General features: G+C 42.6%; 1 long non-coding RNA gene across 1 annotated transcript in view; it reads left to right on the plus strand.

Moving 5' to 3' along the window:
* LOC146183324 (uncharacterized) overlaps nt 1-15,517 on the plus strand; it is a 96,280-nt gene extending 80,763 nt beyond the window's left edge. Inside the window, exon 4 of the long non-coding RNA XR_014708484.1 lies at nt 15,360-15,517. This is a non-coding gene — a long non-coding RNA (uncharacterized LOC146183324). The remainder of the gene's footprint in view (nt 1-15,359) is intronic.
* Nucleotides 15,518-19,293: the final 3,776 nt, after the last annotated feature.

A 19,293-nucleotide genomic window follows, 5' to 3' on the forward strand; every position in this document is an offset into this window, starting at 1 on the left:
GGTGGCATAAACTGTTATGAAAAGATGGGAAGGGGGAATGGTGAATGTGGTCACTTAACAATTCTTCGATAATGTTACGCACGAGGTAAAATTAATAACATTTAAAGGTTTATTTTACGCTATACTAGAATAGAGGTGAATAGTCTGGGACTAATCCACTCGAGGCAACGTCAAGAAACTGAAATTTCTCCGAAAGAACTGCTTCATTTGGTTAATAAGGTTTAGCGTCTCAACATAACTCGGCTATGAGGGATGCAACAGTGGAGAGCTCCGCAAATTTCGACCCTTGAGGTTTAACGTGCGGTAATATCACGCACAGGATACGGACCCCTTGCCTTGCGCGTTGTCTCAATGCTGCCGCGGCCGGTGTCGAACCTGAATCCTCAGGATAAGCAGTTTGGTGGCTAGCTAACGAAATATAGGGCCTGGATTTGCATATCGCTCACAAATAGGGCGCATTTCTGTGAGCGCCTTGGAAAAAAAATTCAGGTTTAAACATTTGAAATAAAAAGCCAGGCGTCAATATGACTGTTTAAAATACATGCATGTGTTATTCCACAATAAGCTTGGCATGAGTAAACACCTCTACACCGAGCCAGCGTGCAGGAGAACCACCCAAGTGGCATCATAATAAATAAATGGAGGATCCTTTCTGCTATACTGACACATTCGCAAAATTAATCGTTTCGAAAACGATTTGCGAAAAGAACAAGTTACCAACCAATGGTGTGCGATGACCAATCGCTAAGCATTTGTAACAGCTGTTCAGTTGTATTCTTAACTGGTTTAAATGCTGAAAGCTGTGTTTCCTTTGTTTTTCGAACGTTGCAACTGTTGTAACTGCTATCTTATTATCTGTGAATGTATTTGGTGGGTTTGTCTTCTCAGTTTGTAGAAGCACACTTGCTGTGCCCGGTTGTGTTTTGTGCCAGTATTATTTTGGTCAGTGCTCGAAGTCTCCTTCTGCTCCTTACACCGTTGTCTTGAAATCCTCAACGCTGTGTAAATAAATCAATAAAGCAGCCTGACAAACTCTTCCTATGACTGCCTTGAAAGATGCAAAGCGGATTAAAAGTAATGGGGAAGGCGAAGTTCAAATGCAGTCAAATGCGACTGCAGCATAGTTACCTAGGAGGGGGGGGGGGGGGGGAGCAGTGGCAAAGTGTCGTGTAACGATCAAATGATTAAAATTCTGATTCCAACTCTGCACACCATTAACGATACGTATATAATGATGCATTTTTCTTGAGAAAGGCCTAGTATTTATTAAAAGCGTTGAGCAAAATTTTGAATTTCGTTGCAACATGCTTTTTGCGCCCCTTCTTAGTGACTGCGTTTTCATTGTAAGAGCGACATTGCACGCCTTTAGTTGTCAGTGGCGGGTGCTCACTATGTGCTGTGTCAAGCAGCTTATTGCCGCTTCCGTCCTGCTGTCTGCAATAGCTTGCCTGAAAAAGTGTATAAATTGGACTCGCAAGTTTCATAACATGCTGGCTGCTAAGTTATCATCTTGCCCTCTGGTTGCTTCTCTCGCATTGTCGTTCCATAGAATGTATACTTCTTCCCTTTCAAGTTTCGTTGTTCCGTCTTTACCCTCTGTCTGCGGCTGGTGACAAGTACTTTCGCATATTGAGCTCGTGGCCTGTGAAGAAAAGATGTACGGTGGCATATTGCGACAGCGTAGGCTCCGCTGTCGGGTCCCACTACACCGGTCCCAGCTCGATTTTATCACATGTGAGCTCTTGTCGGTGTCCGCTTTACATATACGCATTTGTCGGTGACAAGTCGTTGCTGCCTGTGCAGTCAATTTTGTTGGTGTGCTTTTTCCGTGTGTCTGTATAGTTGACATAATAAATCAGTGATGTAACGACTATACTTGTCGGACACTCTATTATGAAATGTTCGGTTACGCCAGCGCTTCATTGATGTACTGTGAAACACAACGCTTACGCAATACTTTGCACTACGATTTACGGTGAGTCTGTCTCCCTGCAGGAGTTGTGGCCTATGTTGTTCCTTTTTCGCCAGTAACCTTTGTTGGGCTGCGATTTGCGAGCTAACAAAAGCAACTTCAGCAGATATCAAAAGCAAAGGTAGGCGCGCGCTGCAGGACGTCAACCCTCAGGAGTGACGGACTTGCAGAGGGGACGCGGCTAATCCAAGAAAAACAACCCCTTGCTAATTCACCAAGGAATGACACGTACGCGTGACTTCACTCATAGTCATAAAACTGACTGGCACCAAGCACCATGCGGTGCTTACAATTTCATGAGCCGCCATGTTTGAACGTAATGTGTGAACGGCGGTTTCTTTACCATTTTACGCTTAACTTTGCCGATATGTGGAAGCTCATAACAATTTTTTTCGTTCGCGCACTTATCGCCTTACTGATCGAGCTGCTGCCCTTTTCTGCCACATGTGATGAAAAGTTACTGAAATCATCTACATTGAGATACTCAGAACAAGCAAGTAGGTTTGTCATAATTACACTGACACACTAAACCAGCGATCAGATTATGGCATAATTCATAAAGGAGCATTCAAACTGTTAATGTAAGTAGATTCGTCATGGCGAATAAAATGAGCACGTAAAATAGGTACCTATGTATTCGAAGCGAAGATCTGTGTTTTTAGAAGCACGTTTATTACTTTTATAAACTTTATCGCTGGTTGCGAATGCCGGCAGAACTTCAGTGTTTAGCTTTTGCGATCCTGCTTTTTTTTTTTTGCAAAATTTTCTCGGTACACAAGTTTTTCAGCTCATCTGGTCTATAACAGAACTAGTATAAACTGTATCCACTAATATTCCTTTATAAACATACCCAGTTAAAACACATCTCGTGACGTATCCTATTCTTTTTGCTCTAAAATTATCAAGGGTGTATTTTTAGCATTCCTGAGGCTTGACGAAGTAGTTCCAAGAAAACCATGACCAGGCAAGAAACAAGAGGCAGGCGATTTAGTCGACACGAGGGGATGCAAGGAAGTCACAGATTGGTTCGGTGCACGAAAGGTGACGTCATCAAGGAAGGTCTTCATCAGTCAATCGTTCAAGACATCTCGTTAGAAACATTATTGATCCTTCGAATTTTTTAAGCGGAACAGTGAACCGCTAATCTTAAAGGGCAATTTTGCTTGAGCATAAAATATTGATGTTCAGGTAACCTACCAAGCAGAACAATTAATCTGCTTTGTGCTTATTTTCTTTTTCGATTAGAAAAACCATGTTATGTTTCCAGAAAAGGGCCTATATACTGCCAATAATGTTAAATATACGTGCATCAATTCATATCTTAAGCTAGACATTATTGGTGTACAAGCATAATGCCAACACCATAATTGGATATTTATTTTCGCCAACACTGCCTGACAGGGGCAAGCAGTGCGTGAAAAAATGGAATAGAAAAAGTTGATGGTTAATACGTCTAAGCAGGACTATGATCTACTTAGTTTGTTTTTTACGAAAATTTCGACAGACTATGGAATCATTGGCTATAATCTTGAGTTGTTCTGATTATCGGTGACGGCTATGAACCCTCATGTACACTAACGTCAATTTCTGACCATTTCCCCAAAGGGTTAACTTAATCGTACAAAAGTCTGATAATGTTCGTGGACTGGGTAAGGATCGTCATCCTCACTTGACGGTGTCAGACGCTAAAGTGAATAGAATGACAGCTACTACTTCATGTTCGTGTAGGTTTTTACTTGCTATAACAAGCATGAATCTGTAGTCTTTGTTCTTGCTGCGTTAATTGTTAATCAATACGTCTTGCTTTCGACCTCTGTCTGATTGTTATCAAAACATAGTGGGGACAGTAATTCGGATTCAAAAATCATTGCAGTTTTCCCGCGACTCTCTTGAGCAGGAACTGTTCACAATAACACGAAGATCGAATGCGAAATGTTTTTGATTAGAACGAGAGAGAACTCCATCGCTTACCCAACGCGAGCCTTCTACAGCTCGAGTTTTTGAGCTAGGTCATGCAAGAGCTCATTCATATTTTTATCAGTTTTAAATTCCAACCAATTATTTTTTTTTTGTGTTGGTGTTCCTGCTACATTGCTCGGAGTGATTTGATCCTTGTTGTAGTCAATACATTCGAGGTGCTTAAGCAAGCACCTTTTCGTGTCGTTTCTGCATTTTCTTATTGCGTAGCGGAGCTTCTTTATCCGCTTTTATTTTTGTACACGCGTCGTCATATTTCATTTATTGTTATTGCTGGCAGCCGAGTTTTGGTAGGCAGGCCATCATGGCTACACGCAGTGTATGTGTTCTTGACTCATAACAAATAACAACAAAAACAACAAAAGGACGAGCCCACAGTGAATTTTCTGCGAAATAAACAATCGCGTAGACAATAGACAGATTAGTTCCCATTACATGCATATAGAGGAAGAGAATGAGAATCAAAAAGCACTTACCTTTCGAACCAAATCCAAAAGTCTGCACTTAGTTGCTGGAAGTAACTGCAAATAAAAATGTTTCGACTGGTGATCAAATGGCCCATTGCAAGGTTATTTTAAATATAAGCTATAGTTTTTGGAGATCACGAACGACTCAATGCGCTGGTTCAGCTCGAACGCATTACAATTGCTTTTTCAGTTTTTGCCGACTTATTCGTGTTTTTTACGGCGTAAAGCACGAAGTTATTCTTTCTTGTAATTATTGATGATGGTGGATAACATTTTCAAAGGGTGCATTTGGCGACAAGATTTAAAAACAGGCAAACTCGAGTGGCTAAGAACATCAAATATTGATGCTTCTCTTCCTTACTATGCGTGACGTATGAATAGCAAGGTTCCGTGGATTCCTCATCGACAAAATCCAGAGAAGCTGCATTTGTTTGTCCTACTTTGTCAAGGACATATAAGAAATCATTGATCATGTGTATTAGCTGGGTAACAGTCGATTTTCAGTTAAGAAAACTATGTTAAGCTATAATGAAAAAAAAGTTGGTGTTCTGAGATTGTGGTGTATTTAAACATGAAGTGTTGTACAACTTTACCAGTAGTGGACAACAATTTTACTGGCATGTGTTTAATACAGTGGGGCTAGTCGGCAGTTTACCGACAGAAAATAGTATTAGCCCGTGCTCAATTGCTGGTGACATTACATTTACGGAGACTAGGGCGAGTGCATATAGGAAACTTACGCACCAGTACACTGTAAAAAAAATTTCGCCGATTTACGTAGAAACATGGAGGTAATTTATTGCCGAGCTGTTTCCGTATTCCATATAACGGACGTTCCTAATATAACGTAAAACCGTAAAACGGACGCTGTTAATTGGTTACAGAATCTCTGTTTCCTGATTACAGCATAATGTTTTTTTCTGCATTATAAGGTTTCTGTTTTCTGAATACAGCATCGAGTTCATTTCTTCTTTACAGAATTTCTGTTTTCTCAATACAGCATCAAGTCCATTTTTGCATTATAGGATTTCTGTTTTCGGAATACAGCATTTAGTTCATTTCTGCTTTACAGAATTTATGCCTTCTGAATACATCATCAAGTCCATTTCTGCATTACCAAATTTTCCTTTTTCTAATTACGTTAGGCAACCTGTTACACAGACTTTCTTTTGCAATTATAAAGCTGCCTGCTTTCTGAGTCACGTGCACAATCAACAAAATATGAAATCTGTTCTTTTACCGACAGTACAGCATCGGCTGGTACAGTTTGTACTAGCCGATGGGATAGGATTGTTGAATTCTTTTTAGGAGAATGTTGGTGTTCTTTCAGCATGCAGTTGAAGTGAGAGTAGCGTCGGTGACCATATGTGAATTTTGGGATTTATCTAGTGAAAAAACATGCACGCATGCAAATTGTGTAGGGCTTTGTATGCAAATATATTTAACACCCATTCAATGGAACACGTACATACGGTTTATTTCCCTTCATACATTAAACTGTCTTCGGGGCATGCATTCTCGTTTGTAATCTGCCATTCTGTCTGAGGTCCTCTGAAAAGCACAAAAAAAAAGATAGTTTGTCAAGACCATAAGATTCTAGGCACTGGAAAAAGATGGAGAATTGGTTTGGTTTGGTTTGGTTTGTGGGGTTTAACGTCCCAAAGTAACTCAGGCTACGAGAGCCGCCGTAGTGGGGGACTCCGGAAATTTAGACCACCTGGGGTTCTTTAACGTGCACTGACATAGCACAACACACGGGCGCCTTGCTTTTCACTTTTAACGAAAAGACGAAACATGTTGTTTTTAGTACTTCTAAGGCAGTGATAAAATTAACACATGAGTTTCTAGAATTCGACACACGAAATAAAATAAATTGTGAGAAATATGGCTATATTGTAGAAACTAACGCAAAGAGGGGATGTAAGACATATAAAAACCTTTTAATTTGCACGCTTAGATAGGGTAAAAGACTTGAGTTAAAACTTAAAAAAAAACTGAGTGACTATCAGCGATCTTAAATGTACAACTGTACAAGGGCAAAATTATTGCAGAAGTCAGAACCATTTTTGGTAGGTCAGCTGTTTCAGTTTTTCCATGAGCAAATTTTTAACAAATGGGATGCTGGTATTTGAATGTTACCCCTGGACGTTCATTTTTCTCTGTACTCAATATTGGGAACCAAGTGGCACATGTTTCGAATGTATTACTACATGCTAAATCTGCCATGCCTTTTACTTTCTCTATGTAAAAGAGTTGTTGAACATCATGCACGAGATGAAATGGGAAAAAAGCTTAAGTGATGCGGAAATGCAGAATATATATATATATATATATATATAAATGAGGAGGCATCAGTTGTTTTTAACGTAGCAAGAATTAATCAAAAAAGATCAAGAGAGTCATTAAGGCATGCAGTCAAGATCAACCACGAGAAAATTGGCATACATGCTTAGTGTATCAGGAGATGGAACGAAGCTTCTGCGCCAACTTCATAACTGTCGAATGGACGCTGGTGCGTGACTTCTTCCCGCCTCGCCACTCGCTCCCTGACAAGGGACTGATGAAAACGATTTGCCTGTAAAACAGAAATGACTTGTTTTAGTTATGTTTGTTTTACTAAAGAATACATTGTAACATGCTTGTTATGTTTGTTGCTTAGTATTTCATAAACAAGGGCACGTTGTGCGGCCTAGTCCCGCGAGGCAAGCAAAATGAGCCATGGTGGGGTTCGAAGCAAAGAATAAGTGGGAGACTAGAAGTCTGTATGGCGCTGCGTGAGGCAATGCTCTATATCTGCATATATATGTGAACAGGTAGGGCACTGTGGCTTGGAAGAGTGTTTGTACAAATAAAGTTTGGCTGCTGTGTGATGACGGAATTGCTGAAGGATGTAATTTTCACAGATCGATAAGGATGGGCGTCCTAAGTGGCAAGTTAGCTGAGTCAGATCACTGGTGCGTGCATTATTCACAGCCTATCGCTTTGTACAGCGTCTGCATTCACCCTCGGTGGGCTCGTTCATAGGAGCCTCAGCAATCGGTTTACAATAGAGCAGGCAAGCTAGTAGTAAGCCAGCTCATAGAAGTGCACAGAAATTAATTATGTTTTCTTGCCTGCACCACTGCTGAATTTGACAAGATAGGGACTATTATTTTCTGAATGAAAAAGTTGAGTACCGGAAACAAGACTAGAAAAGTAGCGTTACATGCAGTAGCACATACAACACATAATTATAAATCAGTTTTAAAAGCAACAAGAAATGTAAGGCCGGGAGGAAAGATATCTTCAAATGGTCCTTTAAAGGCACTATACTTAAATGCTTCGCCTCAACAAGTACAATAAACGAAGAATCAAGTGTTAAATGGAGAAATGACATTCATGCCATATGTACGCTACAACCAGAAAAAAAAAACGATAAGAGCCTCACCTCTGAATAAATTCCAGCGTCGCTGCCGCTGCCTCTGCATACTCAAGATTCAGGACTTATTACAGCACGAAAAGAAGGCAAGCTGCCTCACTGAATGATGCTGGCTCTATAAATACAGCCGCCTATTCACAAAACACGTAGCACTGCTTTCGATATATGGTACCTGAAATAGAATAAACATTTTTGTTTTGCTTCTAATGCAACACAGTGCCAGTGCTTTATTTAAGGAGGAGGAAGATGAGGAGGAAAGGCAGGGAGGTTAACCAGTAAAAGCAACCGGTTTGCTACCCTGCACTGGGGGAAGGGGATGAGTGGATATAAAAGTTGTGAGAGAGGGATAGTTGAAGTTAATACAGTCACATAACAGACACGCCACGCCACGAAGTAGCCTAAAAACTGCAGGCATCATACGCACTGGTGCTGTCAATATGAAAGGCGCAGGTAATTTGCAAAAAAAAATTACAATTTTTTGGTTAATTTTTAATATTATAAATATTGACTTTAGTATTGTAAGTCATAAAAAATGCTAGTAACGAAAAAAAGAAAGATGTGCCTGTCGCGCAAAATTATATAGTAATCATTATTTGAATACTCGAAGTGGCAACTTTGTCCCATTCTTTTTCGGAAGTCTATGCCTTCAAATGGTCATTTTGACTGAAATAGGAACACATAGTGATCTTGTATAATGCTCGCATATCTGCAGTTTACAAGAACATATACCCATACTCGCTGGTTAGATATATGACAATATCTCGTAACCTATGAAGACAGCTCCCCAAAATTTAAACCGTAATTTAATTTGATTAGTTAGCTTTTTTATGAATGAAGAGCGAAGCAATCTAGGAAAAGGCACGGATTACTACAATTAGTCCAACCACACTATCTGCTGCCGCATCCATATGTACAAAGCATGATAATAAATACCATGATCAAGCTTACCGAGTACGAATATAACTGGCGTGGACGGCAAATCGGAGATCCTGGATGTAATGCTCGTGCCTTCCTAAGAGACGGGAGTAAAATCGAATTCATGTGGTAACGAACAAGAAGAGATTATAGTGCTCCAAAACAGTGATAACTAACTTTATAGCCATGTTTCTTTACTCAGCCGATGCACCGAATTCTTTGGTTTCTAGGGACATATACGCGGCAAACAATACAGCTGCGGATATTCCGACAGTCACCTGCAGATTTATCTTCAATGGTGCAGCTCTCTATTCCATGCTACAGATGCTAAGCATTTCAACAACAACAACAAAAAAAAACGGCGCTGACAGATGCACCTTTTCTTTTTAGAACTAAGGAGTTTCCTTTCTTTGATGGGTTCCATCCTCCTATTCCGTATAGCTGTAAGCATCAGTCCTGCAAGTAGAGAAAAGTGGTGCCAGCATACGGTAGCTACCGAACCTAACAAGCATACTGAAAGGACGTAAGTGAAGTCAAACTGCAATAATCAAGGCTTCTAATAATTATAGTTCTTCTTTCTTTCTTTCATATAGTTCGAAGTTTCAATGAATACGGCCATGAAGGCTGTTAGGTTATACCTGACACCACAATATAGTTTCACATTATTTTACAATCTTCAAAATGGATTGCTCAGGATTCAGTACTGAGGTACAGTGGGGTTTATAACTCACTTCAAAGATGCGGTAGAGAGCACGAGGGTCTTCGTTGAAGTATGCAGCAAGGAGAGGCATTGCCACATCTGCCTCAGCTCTGATGTTGCTTTTTGTTTCTTCGAGCTGCCGCTCTGCAAGCAGGTACATGATTTCCTTTGAAGGTCCACTGTCAAGGTACTTCACAAGGAGTGGAGCGCATGTTGCAATACTGTCCTGAAATGTGGCCTGGAATAAAATAAGACATTTTTTTTTCATCATTGGCAAGCAAAGATTATTGGTAGGCTTCAATGGCAAAAGGCAAATGTTTGCTTTGACATGTATGCAGAAATTTAAATTTGCAGCAAGAAACACTGCAGTATGCTACCATTTTCTACGGCTATCACAGTATCACCAGTGAATGTGATGCGGGTCTGGCAGTCCTAAACCAAAGAAACAAATTATCTGGAAAAAAATTAAATATTTAAAAGTTCTCATAAAATGATGCTCATTTACATCTTACTGATTAAATTTAGCTGCAGATCTTCACCACCCTAGGATTTCCACAGCTTTCGCTGCTCTGCACATGGTCTGTACTTGTAATGCTCAAATTTTTCATTCGCAAAAGCAAGATATTTCACAGCATAGCTTGGTTTCCTCACATATCAGTCAGCAGAACTGAATATTCACAACTCTAACTTGTATACTGCAGCCATTCTCCTTATCTTACCTGCACATCTTTCCCAAGAAGGTTATCTGCGTGACTGTAGAAGAATGGTCTGTGAAATAACAATGGCCATTCTTTTTTCACTTGGGCTGTGGTATGCACAGGGTTAGCCGAGTTGATGAACACCCGTTGTTAAAGTATGTTTCTTTCATGTACACCATTGCAAGCGGCACGTCTATATCTCCGAATGTTTTCTTTCCTTCCTTTTTCAAAAAATAAGTTTTTTCATGGTAATTTTCGGCAATTGGCTTTTGAACAGGCTGCCAGTTCTGACAGCCATAGCTGCTGCTCTTATTTTTTTTTAACTTGTTTTTTGGTCTGCTGCAGTGCCGGTGTTCCACGATGCCAATTTTCTACTCTGTTCTCTATTTGAAATGGTCCACAATATGTGACACAAGCTTCATCCGTGCTGACTCGTATCTCCCGCAGGATGGCATAGTGCACAGGAAGGCAATGTTTTCTGTTTCAGCATGGTTTCTGTGTTGCCTGAAGACATGGCTTCTGAAGGTTCGGCAGTTCTTGAACGTAGCACCGTACGGACTGATTGGACATAAGGCACCACCGAGTACACTACTATGATAAGAAAAATGTTCAAAGTAGGCCAGCCATGTAGAAAAGCTCTGCACACTCCTGCAGCAGCTGTTCATCTTTCAGCACTATCCTGTAATAACGCTATAATAAAAAATAAGTTGTCATATAATTTACAAACAAGCTGTCATACGTAGACCACTCCGCGCACAACCCTCTGAACAATCAGCACCATGTCATGTCACCTGCCAAAGCCACGCCCGTGATTTTTCGCTGACAATTAGCCGGATTTTCTGCTAATCGGCAACTTTAACGCTATCGCATTAATATTGCATACTGCGGTCGAACAGCTCCAGTTGAAAACAAACTTCCAAGGTACAAACGAGCGGCTTAGTTCGCGATTGACAAGTGCTTTATGCCTCCTTAAGTCTGATCACCGCAGCTGACCAAAATACAAGCCAAGGTGCTGCTGTGTGCTGCTTAAGTACCGCTCAACACCGGACGTTTGTTTAGTCGAACAGTGCTATAGAATAGTTTCGATATGATCCGAGTAGTTCCTGTCTGGACTCATCATGCGGAGAAACGAAAATCATATGAGCAATGCAAATAAACAGGATTGTAAAGAGAGCGCGCCCTGTATCTAAATTGTTCACTGAATAAAACGTTCGCACTGCCTGAATGGCGCCTTTGCGAAGCGCGCAGCACTGCTCTTGGACACCCGTATGAAGCCAGTCACGAGTTGCACCTCAAAGACAATTGTAAGATTGTGCTCACCTGTTAGGCTGATACGTTGTCTTTTTTTTGCTCCTCTGTGATCCAGATGTATTCGCTAACACACAAGATGGCTGGGTGGTCAAAGATAAAAAGTTGCAATGCAGTATCGCAGTCCAGACGTTCAGCTCTACACGTCCACGTCCTGTGCTCACTTGAAAAAGGCGCGAGAATGCAGTGCGCAACTGCTACGGCGCATGCGTCATTGCCCTAACGACGAGGGGATGAAACAATCGGCGGCGCGGGCGGCTTTCTGCAGCAGACGGTGCGGAGTAAGCGCGAAGGCGTGAGAACGTTGTTTTCCGCTGGGAGATGACACGTACAAGGCGTGACTAAAAAAAATGGCTTACATCGAATCGGCCAGCACGGCGACAACAGAAGAGCCAGGAAACGCAGAATTCTAGAGCAGTTTTCTATTTGTTTTTATAGTAAATGGCGCAGTGCCTCTCACTTGTCGGTGGACGCCTTAGCAGCGCCGGGAGGGAAGAGGTGAACGAAAGAATGAAAAAAAAATGTACGCCAGCGGAGGTTTCGATCTTCACTTACACTGAGACCGCATAGCAGACAGGCGCACCGTTATTTTGACTCCATCGCAATACCGCCGCCGCGGCCGCGATGAAAGCGCTTCTCCGATCACCGGCCGAGAGCGCATTGCTTTGCTCGTTAGGTGATGCTGCCGTGTGTACTATGCTTGACAGCAGCAGCATCCGGCCAGAGGAGAAACGATGCGTGGCTTTGGAATGGTGCAGGTGGTTCGAGAAGCCCAGCCCGGCGGGAAGGCATGGGAGCATGTACAGTGTGCATGCTTGGGGATCTTCCATACTTGGGCATGCGGGCGTCGCAGTGGCGTGAACTCCTCCTTCATCCATGCTCGGTTCACGGATTTTCAATACGTATCGAATAAAACGGAAGCGCCTGAAATTATATTCACGGATGTTCAATACTTATTGAGTAACACGGAAGTGTCTGAAATGCTTATAAGGACATTCTCCTTCATCCATGGGCCAATTCTCGGATGTTCAATACGTATTGAGGAAAACAGAACAGTTTGACGTTCTTTTAAGGAGGTTGTCTGCGTAAAATTACGGGTTTTTTTTACACTGTAGGATAGCGTTAATGGCTCCCCTCAGCGCCTTCTCTTCACAGAGAGTGAATCTTCTTTGTCCACAATGCAGCATTAATAAGCTTCAACCGAACGAACGCCACATACGTATCCCCTGCCCTCGTGCCTCAGCCAGTTCAACGAGCTTACGTGGCCCAGTCGGTAGCGTGCCTGGCTGGCGATCCAAGGTTGTGGGTTTGCATTACAACCACTGAAACACGGAAATGTTTCCCCGCGAACAATGAATTGCTATTGAAGTTCGAGACATGCGCCGACCTTTGATGTGCACTACAATTATTTGTTTCATTCCAATCCTTGACATCACGAATGGAGAGGTTTACAAGACACGCTGACGCCTTCCGGAAGACGCGTGATTTTGCGCTGAACGGAAGCCTTATCGCTGTATCGTTAAAATAGAACTTTGTGCACCATTCCTTGTACCCAAAAAAAGAAGATCGTGTATCCCACATTATTTATTTGTATTCAGGCTAGGCCTGTCGAAGAGAATGCCTTCTTCGTCTCCAATAATACATGGTACCTCAAAGGGGAACCAAACGAGAACATCTTGTTTGGCTTGTAATATACAAGTCGAGATATAGTAACACGACGCGAAGTTTCGGTATCGACTCAGTCTCTTTTTCCGGAGCGACTGGGAAACGGCCGCATAGTCGCAGCGAGCTGCCTTCGCTTTTACTTTGTTGCCATCTGACTAAGGCTGTTCAAGTTTGCGTAGAAGGGAAGTGTCTGTTTATGGACGCTTTTGTGAGCCAAGTGTGCCTCCACTCCAAGTGGCGAAAGGAGTTATGTCCCACGCCAACACGCTTGCTTCTTGGAAGGCGAATTTCTGTCTGGCGCGCTGGCATGTCGAAGTCAACGATGGGATGAGTTCTTTGTCCATTCTGCCAATGTAGTTTTTGTGATGCCAGTTCTGTGAGGTTCTTTTTCTCGCCATTGAATGTTCCTGGACACTCACAACATGAAATGTTCTAGATGGCACCCGGTTATTTTTCTTTTGCGACGTGGCAAAAAGCACTGATCTTTGATAGCGGTTTATAAACAAGCGATAATGCTCTTTATCTGCAGAATGCGTACAAGCGCTTCGCTTGCGCCTTTCGACTATGGAAGCTCAGTGTGGGTTTATTTCCTTGCTTCGGTGATGAGGGTTTCTCAGCCTGCAGCAGCAACTTGAACGCCTATATCCACCACTACGGGAAGTCATATCCTTTCCTCCCTACTACTGAGCCCTAGAAACTTCCTCAGATCCGTACACTCCACCCGGGCAGCTATTCAGTCCCATTTAACAACTCATCCATTCCCTAGAAACGTCGTGCGATGCATCACCCAGATTGACGAGAAGCTAAAGCAGCGGCGCTCCACAAGCGCTATCACGCAGATACCAGTGTAGTACATCTGGACCTCGCAGAATGTGATACTAATCAAGCGTACGCCTTAAGCGTGCATTGCAACACACTTTACCCCCTAGTTCCTAGTTCAATTAAAGCTCCATTTTCCTTAGAGGCAGAGGAAGCCGCAATTGTCTTCATAATCTGCCCATTCAGTGCCACACTAATCTTTATTGATTCAAAAACAATAATCCGCAATTTTGCACGTGGCCGGACTCACACACCTGGTTTCAAAATTCTCAGTTCTATTGAACCCCCGACCAGACCTGTTCAACTCGTATGGCTACCCACTCATTCGGAAAGCCCTGTGAGTGAAGCAGCTCACAGTGCAGCTCGAGGGCACGTCAACCGAGCAGGTTCAGCTTCAAACCCTGGCAGGGCACGCGAACGCCTGGTTGCATATAACAAATTTCCGTCCACTATAGAGAGGAACTGATTCAGTATCTAGACCCCCCCCCCCCCCCCCCCGTACCTTTATATCTGCAGCTCGCCTCGCCCGTATCCCCCCTCCCCCCACTTTTTTCCCTTGTATGCACCCTCCGCGCGGCACGACTAGACTTTCACCCCATCCCCCACTTTTACTCTTAGTTCCAGTATACCTCCGCATGGCCACTAACCGACATAGAGCGATGAGATATCGCGGTGTCCAGTTCGGACGCAGCTGCAAAAAGCAGCTGGTGGGCATGCGCTCTAAGTGACGATGAGAGCCAAAAACTCCCGGCCATTCTACGGAGTATTGAGTTGACCTATCATTATATACTGCAATTGTAAGACTCAAGAATAACAAAAAAATTCCTAAATTACTGCAGCACCTGCACTGGAGAAATGCGTAAGCCTGATCTTGTCCACGAGATGTGCCAGCGGGATTCTGCGAATGTCAGATGCTGCGCCTTTCCTTTCCTGTAAACCAATTATAGATAGGCGCTGAACTTCGATGCGTTCACCGGAAGGCTGGCTTTGTTCCACAAGGAGCGCGCGATGTACCGTGTGCAATAGCAACTCTCAGGCTTTCGCATTTCTGCACTGCAGATTTTGCCGTGCTCTCGGAATTTCCCAGACTGCAGTTTGTTGATTACCCCTCTTGACACACTTTCTAACTATTCACACTATTTGAGCACGCAAATCACGGCCTTTTCCACTCGCTCACGTTCAAACATTTCAAATTTCCCGCCACCGGAAGTTAGGCCTACGCCACCGGATGTAGAACACCTCGTGACCCCCTCTGGAAGTCGACATTTCGCCTCCCTGTTATTTCGACGCCTGACTGACTTAATTGGCTGTAATAACGTACCTATTTAACACACATAAACCATTTTGTACAACTTTTCTGGGCGCTCTATCCGATGGTACCATTCCTTTTCCGATATACTAACTAATTCCTTTTTTACAGCTCTGACAAGGTCATGCCCGCCCGGAACGAGCCTACATAGCCATACAATGCTTACGCATTAATAACTTTTTGTCACCACCACCACCAACTGTGCTTTCTGGGCCTGACGGCGAAAAACGCGTTCAATAAAAGTGCACGCGTGACCTATATATATCTTCCCCAGACCGGCGAGCACCATGGTTTCATTTTTTCTCTCTTGCTTAAAGGAGCACACGGATTTGGCTCTGACCTGATTACTGAACAATATAAAGGTCTTTTGGATGACGGGGTGGTTATAATTTAAATTTAAGCAGCAGGTAATATAAGTCTCGTTTCTAAACATGCAGACCATTGAGTCTTGCCTTTGTGTCCGTACAACGAGGTCACGGAAAGCAAGAATTTGTGTTTATTTAGTCCAATTGTAAATTGAAAAGAGGTTTAGACCAAGTTCAAGTGCGGAACAAAGTTTTCCACCTGTGATTTCTTGAGGATGCAGAAGCAGTCGCGAGTGTTGCGGATGTAAACTTTGTTGTGTGATGTGATTGCGGTACTTTCTGTTCAATGCTCTCTACCGTCTAGCTAGCGCGTATATGGCAGCGGTCATATTGCAGCCGCTCATTGATTTCCATTTCAAGAGAAAAGACCTGACATCCAGGGAGAGACTCAAAAGGCAGGCAAATGTCCTTAGAGTTCAGACTTGTCCCGGAACTGAAGTCATCGTCCGTCTCACGAATATGTATACCGTGTGACGATAGCGGCGTACGTAGGATTCACGTTAGAAAGCGAGACCACGTCGAAAGACATGCACTCATCGGCTTCCATCTGTACGGTAGTAAAGCTTCCGACAAAATTTCTAGACGCTAGAGCTTCGCTCATGTATCATGCGTTTCCTGTCAAGAGGAAAATGCCTCTGCGAAGGTAAGTGAAGAGGACCCGAAGCGATGAAGTCGCCAAGTCGACAGTGGGGTGCGCGGGAACACCGACTTCATAAATGTTTTAGAGTCCGTGAAAAGCTAACGTTCAGGAATTTCAGCAGCTGCTTCGAGAAAAAAATACAACAACTACATATGGAGCAGTTTGTAGGTTTTAACCCCCATAGAAACCAAAGTGACCCGAAATCTTTGGGGAGCTCTGCATATTGATCCAGTGGTTTCGGTTTTAGAAATGACCTTCTGGATGGAGTGCAGATTTTCTGTAGTCTTTACTTCAATGTCGGGCATAAAAAGTTTTCTCTTCTACTGCTAGTCGTCAAAGCGTCTACTTGCAAACCAATTACTCGACATCTGACTGAGTTAGTCAACGTCACGCGCATAACAGGCCCCCGCAGTAGGAATGGCATACAACTTCTTGTCGATTGAAGGCAGTCGAAAACACGTTTTGTTAAGCCTGGAGTGTTTAGTTTAATTTCAAGAGCATCGGCAAGTAGTATGCGAACCATTTATTCCTCATACTTTTGCACGCGGTCTAAGGTTCGCTTCTTCATCACCGCAAGTAGGCACAAACTTCAAAAAGCAATTATAAATAATAGCGAGCACTTCACTCAGCGGCCATAACATGGCTGCAGCAATAGGCAAACATTGTGGCAGTGATAGCCGTTCAGAACAGGAAGTTATCCGGAAGGAGCATTTGCAGTGTGCTTTCGCCACGCCCACAGGCCAGCACCCGTGAAGTGGTCGCTCTTTTACAACGCCAGAATTCTGACGCAATTGATGGCGGCAACGAAATGTGGCAGGTATATAGTGCGTCTAAGCGCGCATGTTCGGGAGGCTGTCATTCTTGTCGCATATTTGTGGACCGCTCTGCCTCTGGGTACAATGCTCCTTCTATCAAGCAAGAGCAAAGCCACAGCTTGCTCGTGCCGTTCAAGGTGTCGGACAGATAAAAAACAGCCTGAAAGAAAAACACGAATTGATTCGTGATCCCCATAGCTGATCTGCCTCCGCCATGCTCCCAGCCGATAGACAGAACCGTTACCGGATTTCTCCAGCCTAAGCACCTATAAATATTATTATAAAACAATTTATTTTACTTAAAGCACGCAGGAAAAACCGTATGGTGTTACTACTTCTGGAAAAAATATGTAAAATGTGGGAACATATATGCTACAAAAAGGTATAACAGATAGATGAAGAACCAAATTGACGCAACATATTAGTTGGGTCAGAAGCTATCATGCGTCAGAAGGAAATCCTAAAGGAGCGTGATTTCTCAGTGCTCACTACATGAAAAATATCTATAATGTGTTTAGTTTACCCAACCACCGAATGAAAGGGTATATTCATACATGCAAAAAAAACAACATTGACAAGCGCAAAATAAACAATAAAGCGCAAAAGGGCTCCTTAAACTAAATTTGTTCAAACAGAGACAGAAATGACGCACGACACAAGAAAGAAAAACAAAATTAGATTAGAGAAACGCTGCAGAAATAAAGGAAAAACAAATTCTGTACAGGCGAGGGTATATACGCAACGAGAAGGCTTCCGCAGAATGGTACGCAGTGAAGTTGAAATATGAATGAAGAGAGCGAGTTTTGGACAATATTCAGATGAACACAACAAGTGCAGAAGTGTTTCACTTTGTGTAGAGCGGAGCGGTAGTTCAGTAGCACAGACAACTGACATTACACAGTTATTTAAGCTTTCTCATGGCACGCAGAATTGAACAGTTGGTAGGAGCCTAGAACGCAGAACATGATCATGCAGGAGTGTGCACACCAAAAATACTGCTAATAATAACAATATTGTCCCATTAACAGAATTATTCAAGCAGTATGTAGCCGCATGGCGAGGGTTAACCATCTCATCAGAATTATACACTACAGTCCTTAAAAAAAACAAACCAGAATGAAAACATATGAAACGAAAGGCAAAGAAAAAAATACAATAAAGAGTAGAGAGAAGTGCTATTTCTATAGTAACAATCGCTGAAACCAACAGAGACTCGAAAAGTAAAAAGAAACGCCTCACGAATATGCAAAGAGGCATGCAAACGAGGTAGAAGACCGATGTGGGTTCCACTGTACTTCACATGCGCAAGAAATAGACTGGACTACGTGAATAGAGTAACGCATAAAAGAGAAAGAAAAATAAACAAGGAAACAAGGAATGGGCTCGAAACAACGAGGTAAGCTGCTCCGTTTTTTTACCTCTTCGATAATGGAGAGCAGGCAGCAGTGAAAGAGGTCAAGGACATAAGTGCGTCTTACTAATTCAGTAGTACAAAGAAGAGTGCTTGCTATACAAGGGCGGTAAATGAAAAGATAGAGCTTGACTATTATTTTCGGGCGAAAAGGGGAGACTGGTTGCGAAAAAGTGGAGTCACAGTAACATTGCCGTGAAGGACTGTGCAGGAGGAAAAGCTGTCGAGAAGTACCCCTCTCGACATCTTCGAGATAAGAACATGAAGTGCAGTCGAGACGCCTGTGGAGCGGTGTAGTCTGCGGATCGAAGTGATTTAGGGCTACCGGAAAACCTCCTGAATTTTTATAGCTTTTTATGGGAGTATGGATACACGCACTCCTTTCGCTCCAAAAAGCAGAGGCTCTAATTGCGGCTTCTTAGTGATGATTATTACCACTGCTAAACTTAACCAGATGTGCCCTGGGACGCAACGGCCTTTTTGTTTACGCAATTAATAAGATGGCGCTAAACTTATGGAATCCAGTACTGTGAGGAAAATATTTTACATTTTCTTTATGGTCATCAAGAAAAAAAAAGCTTTACTTGTTAACTATCACCTATGAGCTAATTCTGTTCATAAAACTATCAGATAAGCAAACATTTGGATCCTGAGTCTAGCTTATATATAAGAGATTAGAATCAATTGAAACGTTTACGTCTATAGAGATCAGAATTTGAACAGACCTTCAAAGATGCATTCTAGAATTGAGTTTCTGCTCTCATGTTTTTTGGCTTTCAAAGCTATACGTTATCTATGGTGTCCTATAGATAAG

Source organism: Amblyomma maculatum, chromosome 7 (genome assembly GCF_055883805.1).
Source record: "Amblyomma maculatum isolate TAMU_Amacu chromosome 7, ASM5588380v1, whole genome shotgun sequence".
NCBI lineage: Eukaryota > Metazoa > Arthropoda > Arachnida > Ixodida > Ixodidae > Amblyomma > Amblyomma maculatum.